We start from the raw sequence: 8,723 nt of genomic DNA on the forward strand, positions 1-8,723 counted from the left end.
GGACTTTATTGAGGTCAGATTTGGATTTATTGGAATATATTTTATGTACTTTTGATGGAAAAAATCTCTCTCATAAGGAAAGAATTTTGGTTGGGTTCTCCCCTTGTGGGTTTTTCCCTGGCTGTGAGCCTAATTCTTGGTGTCTCTTGTTTACTGTTCATTGTTTATTGTCATCTCTATTTACTGCACTAATTGACTAATTTAGTGGCTAAAGCTTTTCATGTATAGCTATTTGATGATTGAAGTAAAGAATTGATTGTATCATTAGAAGTAGTTATTAATTGTGAAAAACTATTATATTCCTAGCTTCATGAGAAAATCAACAGACAGGGGCGGAGAGAGGGAGGGAGAGCAATGGATGGCATGGGTGGGAGTAGGGTATGGGACATGATTTTGAGAATCACAACATCCCCGTCACATTCGTTATGATTTTTCATTTCTTTTAATTCTTTTTCTTTAACTTTATTTTTTATAATTTGATTTTTCAAGTTATTTTTTATTTTTATTTTTTTTCATGATGTCTTCTTTAGCATTTAATTTATATTTTTTAATTTGACTTTTTTATTATATTATTTATTTTTGGTTTCTTTTTTAAGTTTCTTTTTTATTATAATTTTTTAAAATTTATATGACATGCATTTTTAATGGAATTTTCACCCTTAAAAAAAAATAGATGATTTGGAGATGATTTTAGCTTTTTTACATGCAATGGGACTAGTGGTCAACGTAACTCCAAAAGGTGGTTCTACTAGCGTCATTGCTTTTTGTTTCATGGTAAAATTTCTACAATATATTCATTGTGAAGACCATGATTTCAAAGAGGTTTTTTTTTTAAGAACCCAAAAAAAGTATTGCTACTGTTAGTGTCATCTTTTTAAACAAGGGTTTTTTTAATGTTGTTGACCCAAGAATATGGCTTTTTGGAGTTATTGTTCTCATTTTGAGGTCACAATTTTTCCAAGTTGGTAATTATGCTTAAAACTTTGGAGACCAAAAGCCTCCCAAAATATGGAGGGATGATCCAAAATGGACTAATATTGTACCGTATGAATCTATTGGTGCTTTAGAAGAGTGATATTATAATTTGGAATATCTCAAAGGTAATGTTTATTTTGTAAAATTTGGTTCATCAATATTTTATGCACTTTTGAAGCCTTAAACAGTATTTTTTAACCCTATGATAGCTTTGGATTTTCATACACATACTTAGTCCTTCAGATCATTTATTCTTCTCATTGAAGCCTCTCCAATTAGCTATTATGTACTTAAAATAGAGTATGTATGAGAAAGTCTAGGCCTTTGGAAGATAATGGTCCAAATATTCCTCACATCGAAGTGGAAATCATATCAACTCACCATAATTTAAGAATTAGTAATATGGGGGAATCCACTAGAGATTTCTAAAAGCATCATGGAGGTTCCAATAGAGTTTGAAAGCCTTATTTCTAATTATAGCTTTCAAAAACCTAGCAGGAGGGAAGAGGATTCACTTTTCATTAGTCGTTGGTTGTTCCATGGTGCTAAACTTATGTTGATTGCAGTTTCTAGGAATATCCTTAAATCTAATGGTCAAGACTGAGGTCAAACAAGTAATCTAAGCCGTAAGTGAACGCCTCTGCTTCGCGCGTGTAGCAACCCCTGGTGCAATATGAGTACTCCCTCCATCACCATGGCCTTGGGAGGGGGCCCTGAGGGCCCTCCTCCTTCGCCTCCTCCACCAGAGATCCTTGCGTTTAGGAAGCTGATCGGCGATAGTAGTAAACGCCCAGTAAGGGAAACTCAATGCAATTTTGTAAAGAAACTTGACAGTATCCCCATAGTCGCCTTGCCCGTTGAAGATTCTTACAGATCTGCTTTGAACTTCGCTGAAAGAGGGCTCATCGGTCAATTTGCAGGGCTATGGCCTTCCCCCAAGGTTGTTGAGGCATGGGTATAGAGGAACTAGAAACCACTAGTAAAGGAAGGCATCAGAAGTTTCCTGGTTGATAAGGGCTTTTTTGTCATTGTTTTTGTTCAGTAGAAGACAAAAATCTCATCTTTAGGAATGGACCATATTTCATGGGACCTCAAGGTCTGTATCTAAACTCATGGTCACTAGATTTCGATCCGACACAAGATGTGCCGTCAGCAGTTCCAGTGTGGATGTACCTCCCTCATCTTCCACTGCACTGCTGGAACCCAAAGTCACTATAAACAATTGGTAACACCCTGGAAAAATACATAGATGGAGTAGAGAGAAGGGATCAGTATTCATGTGCAAGAATATGCGTCGAAGTCGGCTTGGAAATAGGGTTACCTGAAGCCATAAAGTTAACAATAGCAGACTAGTCTTATATCCAAGAGTTAGACTATGAGTAGCTACCATTCAAATGCAGAAATTTCCATGAATATGGGCATTTCGCAAGATACTGCAAAAAAAAAAGGAAGAAGATTTAGAGAAGTCGAAAGGAGAAAAGTGGATCCAGGTGCAGAAAGCAGTCCAGTCCAAGGTGAGTAACAGGAATAAAGGGAAAGATTTACCGATGGAGTCTAGAACTCCCTTAACAGGAACAGTTCCAACAGAAGGAAGAGGAGAACAACCAAAGACAACATCCTCAATAAACCCATTCGAAATCCTCAGCACTTCAATTGAAATTCCAGAAACATAGATAGAGGAGATTGAACACCAGGTTCCTTCGCTCAAAGCAGAAAAGAAGAACATAGAAGTAACCCAACCTGACTCCCTAGCAGGAACCTCCTCCTCTCCTACATATGCAGAAATGACAAGGAAAAAACCCCTAGAAACCTTTGGGTCATCGGAAGACGAGACATTCGAGAGACCATCTAAAGAGTTGGAAGCAAATCTCATAAGGAAGCCAGGGAAGAAGAGGTGGAGAGGCAAAAAATGCAAGGCATCCAATCCACCATTGAAATGTCTATCGGGAGAAACACCAGAACAAGGCCCTCTAAGGGGGAATCAACTCACTCCAATCCTGTTAAATAATGAAACTAGTCTCTTGGAATTGCAGAGGCTTGGGGAATCCTTCAAAAGCTGAAACAGTCAAAGATCTTTTGAAAATAAAACTCCCAAGATCCTCATGCTCCAAGAGACCAAGATTGAATGGGAAACCCTTCTTGAGATCAACAAATTAAAATGGGGAAAAAATGCAGGAAAGGCCATTAGTGCAAGAAGTTCCTTTGGTGGCCTAGCAACATTTTGGTCGGAAGACAAGTATCAACTAGAAAGCTCCTTTTAGACCCAACATTGGATATTCACCGAACTTCGGCACCTCTCTAGTAAGCTCTCCATCTCTCTCTCTTCAACCTTTATGTTCCAGTCCACCTTACAGAGAAGAAAGAATGGTGGCAGACCTTGTTTGATTTCTTAGACATTTACTCCCCTCAAAATATAATAGTGGCTGGAGATCTCAACCTCGTCATTCATCCAAAAGAAAAGAGAGGCAGCAATAGTGGCAGGGACCAAATGCTTCCATTAGTAGAGGAGCTAATACTTCAGTGGGATCTTCTTGACTTCAAATCGAAGAAAGGTCTTTACACCTGGACAAACAATAGAGCTAGGGCAGAACACATATTTGCTCGCCTAGATCGTTTCCTAGTGTAGAGCTCTTTGTTGCTGTGAAAAAGACTGATCTCCTCGAAAATTCTCCCAAAGCTGGCCTCAGATTACATACCTATTCTCTTACAGCTGGAAGAGGAAGAAAATTTGGGTCATATCCCCTTTAGATTCAACCCGCTTTGGTCAAGTAAAGAAGGGTTCATGGAAATTGTTTTGGAGGCATGGTCCATACCTGTGATAGGATCTCCCAGCTTCATGTGGGATAAGAAACTAAAAATAACCAAGAGAGCTCTGAAAAAATGGATTAAAGAATCCTCAAATTCTCCTACCAGCAATAGAAAGGAGAGAGTTCAGTTTTTATCAGATCTGCAAATGGATTTGGAAAGTAAGGAGATATCTGCTTTAGATTTAGAAAAAGGACAAGCTGCCCAAATCAAATCATTTTGCACTTTCCGCCATGAAGAAGAGACTTGGAGATTTAAGTCTCGTAGCTTGTGGCTTAAAGTTAGAGATCGAAATACCTCTTTCTTCCATAGGTAGTATAGAGCCCAGTTATCTCGAAATCATATCTCTGAAATCACTTGCTCAGATGGGACTGTGCTCCAAGATTAAGAAAAGCTAAGAAAGGTAGTAGGAGATCATTTCCAAAATTGGTATAAAGAGGATGGGAATGGGAGAGAAGAATTCATCTCGGAATTTCTATCCCACATTCCATCTTTGGTAAGAAAGGAGGAAAACACTAGTCTTACGAAACCTTTCTCCAAGGAAGAAATCTGTAAAGTAATATGGTCCATGGAACCAGACAAGGCACCAAGACCTGACGGCTTCTCAATTCATTTTTATAGAATCTGCTAGGAAATAATAAAAACTGATCTTCTGAGGATGATTAAAGCTTTTCATAAAAAAGCCAAAGTGGGAGGCAGTACTAACTCAACCTTCCTTGCATTAATACCAAAAGAAGTGAATCCGGGCACTTTTGACAGGTTTAGGCCAATCTCGCTCTGCAATGCATCATACAAAATACTGACAAAATTGCTGGCAAACAGAATCAAGCCATTGCTTGGGAAACTCATTTCTCCCACCCAAGGAGGCTTTGTCAAAGGGAGACACATACTAGACAATGTAATACAGGTGCAAGAATTCATACACTCCAATTACCTTCTGCAAGAGCAAGGTATGCTCATAAAGCTCGACATGGCAAATGCATTCGATCGAGTAAATCTTTCTTTCCTATACAAAGTCCTCCTTTCCTTTGGTTTCAGCTCTAACTTTGTCAATTTGATTAAAGCTTGTACTGAAAAGCCATGGATATCACCTTTAGTTAATGGCAGGCCAGCAAACTATTTTCAAGCCTCAAGGGGAATAAGGCAAGGTTGCCGCCTCTCCCCTTTCTTGTACATACTGATGGCAGACTCGTTAACTAGAAAACAAATAGCTGAAAAGAAAGCAGGGACAGCTCCAGGAGTCAGGTTGACGAAAGGGCTAGAGCCTCTCAACCATGCATTATTCGCAGATGATTCTCTTCTTCTAGGCGGAGCCTCCATCAAGATAGCCAAAGTTTACAGTGGAATCCTTCAAAAATATTGCAGCATATCAAGAGCTCTTATAAATAAAAGGAAAAGTGCAATATACGGGTGGAATGTGAATCAACAAGCAATTCAGAGAATAGCCTACTCCTTACGATTTTCGGGATATACTTCTTGGAATAAAATCAAATATCTCAAGTTACCATTAACCCTGGGCTCTAACAAATTATCGTTGTGGAAAGAAGTAATAAACAAAATTAAGTCCAAGATTACAGCTTGGGGAGGGAAATGGCTCACCAATGTTGGAAAACTCATCTTCATAAAATATGTTTTGTCCTCCCTGCCAATTTATCAGGCCTCCTTTCTGCTAGCTCCAAAGAAGATCACATAACAGATCTCCAGAATGATTAGGGATTTTCTATGGAGAGGAGGAAGAGGAACTCAAATAAAATTCCATTTAGTGAATTGGGATACATTTAAACATCCCATCCTTGAAGGAGGCTGCAAATAAGAGACCCAGGCCTTGCAAATCTAGCTCTTGGAGGCAAAATACTCTGGACCTTCTTCTCAAACAACAAACACCCTATTAGTCAAGTCATAAAAAAATTATCGAAAAGGCTCAATGCTAAGAAACATTCGGATAGATAACAGCATCAAAGGGAAGTTGATATGGCACCTTTGCCATCGGGGGCTCGACTTCTTTCAAAATCACTTGTATCACATCCCAGGCTACGAAAAAAACATGATGCTATGGCAAGACATCATAATGGGACAGTCGCCTCTGAGCAAAAATGAAGCAATCAAAGAAATCAGGAACTTCCTCATGCAGCAAGGAATCCTCACCCTTGAAGATATTTCGACTTGGGATGACTCCGGAAAATGGAGAAACTGGGAAATTCCACGAGTTCCTGAACAACTATGCAGTCAAAAGACTCTCCTGGAAGAAGCGCTAACGGCCTTGGCACTAGTTCACATGCGTTCGACAGATAAATGGGGATGGGGAAAGACTAGAATTTACAAGGTAAGGCATGGATTTGCCTCTCTTCAAGCACAGCAACCTTCGAGCCACACTGCATCGGTGTGGAACAGAGTTGGAATCCTCTTGGGCTTCCCAAAATAAACTTCTTCACCTGGGTATTAATGCATGGGAAAGTGCTAACTGGCGACAATCTGAGTAAAAGAGGCATTCACGGGCCACATTGGTGTTCTCTCTGCTACAAAGCTCAGGAAACCATGGAGCATGTGTTCGTGGATTGCACTTTTTCTCAAGAAGTCTGGGACTGCATCCTCCAAGGCCTCAATGTCTCTGCCCCATCACAAGTCAAAATAGCTAACCTTTTCAGCAGCTGGAGAATGCAATATCCTCATAAGACCCAAAGAAAGATAGCATGGAACGGAATCTAGAAAGCAGTTCCTAAATTCATCTACTGGAAAATATGGCTCGCTAGAAATGATCAGATCTTCAATAGCATTTCAAATTCCCCATTGAAAGTGGCAGCAAAAGCAAAAGCACTACTCCTCGAGACTGTGGCCAATCACCCCCTTTAAAATGATAACACGCTTCTCCCTGAAGAAAAGAAATGGATGGGAACATATTTTTCGAGACAGGATAAAGAACACCACTCGCCCCAGTAAAACTCTTGTATGGAGATTACGAAAAACAGACTCAGGTTTTCAAGATTGGTGGAGGAAACAGGGTAAAACAACAATCTTTTTTTATGGTGCCTTCAAAGGAAATCCAGGGATAGCAGGAGCAGGCGGAGTGATCTACTCCTCGGAGGGAATTCGAGAAGATAGCTTCAGTTGGGGCCTTGGATAGAGAACCAACAACCAGGTAGAAATCCTTGGGCTACTAAAAGCCTGTCAGATAGCACGTGAAAAAGGCAAAAAGGAAATACAAGTATTCGAAGACTCAGAAATTTTGATAAAGATATTAAACTCGGAGGACCACTTCAGCAATCTGGCACTCAACAAGACACTTCAAAGGCTGAGATACGTGCTCCAAGATTTCTCCTCCCACCTTCTTTTCCATATTCTATGTGGCTCAAATAAGGAAGCAGACGCAAAATCAAACCAGGGATGCCTCCTGCCACAAGGAGCTTTCAACAAGAATGATGAAGAATCTACATGGATCCCGATCCCTTAATCTAGAGTAAATCTACACCTATGTAAGGAAAGGATAGCTACAACTAAAATTATTTCTAAATATTGTAAAGATGGTTGTTTTTGGCCTCGACCCAACCGAGTTTAAATAATTAATATAACCATTATAGTTTTAAAAAAAAAAGACTGAGTTCAAACAATTGACCTTGCTCCTGACTGTCAAAATCTGGGATATTCCCAGAATTTGCAATCAACATAAAGATACCCATTACATGGTATGAGCAAGAGTGTGGAGGTGTTAACAAAATAGAGAGATAAAAACATATTGTAAAGGATTGACTATCAAAAATCATAGCGTCTCATAAATTAATAGTAATTTTAAAAAAACTTTATATTTTAAATTATAATCTCATTAATATAAAATAACATTAAAAACAATCCTTCATTAAATATCAATGTTCCTCGAGTTAAATATTTTTGTTTCATTGTATGTCTTGCTATCTATATCACCATAATTAAATATTCTAAATAACATCATTTTCATATCTATTAAAATGTAAAAAAAAAAAAAAAAAGTTAAAATATAAACAACAACAACAAACACTCAAGCATAAACTCATTATAATCATTTAAAAATTAGATATATTTTGATAACCCAAATATTAAAATATCCGAAATTTATTTAAATCATTCTTGCCCACTTATAAAGAGTGAGAATAGTTTCCTAACCTCTAATATACTTTCCCTTGCCATTGTACTCACTTCGTTTGAAACCTAAATTCATAAAGAAATTGCGTTTATATTACTTTTTCTTTTTTTCCCTTCGAATTTTTCAATACAATTATTATAATTTGTCAGGTAATTGTCTATTTGGAAATCTGTCCACCATCCACTTAATCTGGATGAAAAATGGCCAATGTTTAGCTCTGAGAAAAGAAAATAAAAGAAAAAGCACTACTTATGTATTATAAGTAGTCAACTACACTTCACTTCTCATAAAAGAGAAATGACCTTCCTTGGATCTTGAGCCCTTTCATCGTTGAAAACCATCACACATAATCATGTTGTGACCACCACATAAATGTAAAATCATTGCCAAATTGTGTGATTTCGCAGCTGCCATCTGGCAACTAACCAAATTGTGTGATTTCCGAATGGCAACTAACCATTTGGAAGTGAGACAGTGGGGAAGCATACCGTTAATTCGAAACCAATGAAACAATAGAAACTCAGATATATTTTCTTTTGTAGCAGATTGTGGATTGAGAAGATCTGATAGGAGGCAGCGTTGATATCCAAACAAATCAGAGGAGATAGCGGAATTTATTTGCAATTGGATGTAAACATGTCTGCAGTTTGATTTGAAAGCTACTACTGCACTATGGAGGTGATTAGTGAACGTGGAAGCCTTTGTTTTCAATCAGATATGTCCAAATGTCAAACTCCTTGTGCCTGATATCAACCAATAAACGAGAGGTTTCAGAGACTCAGAATCTGCGCTGGTCTCTTCAAAGTTTGTGCCCAATCTTGCGATAAAT

The sequence above is a fragment of the Pinus tabuliformis genome, chromosome X, assembly GCF_031772625.1.
Source record: "Pinus tabuliformis cultivar Carrire ecotype Pingquan chromosome X, CPIR1, whole genome shotgun sequence".
Classification (NCBI taxonomy): Eukaryota; Viridiplantae; Streptophyta; class Pinopsida; order Pinales; family Pinaceae; genus Pinus; species Pinus tabuliformis.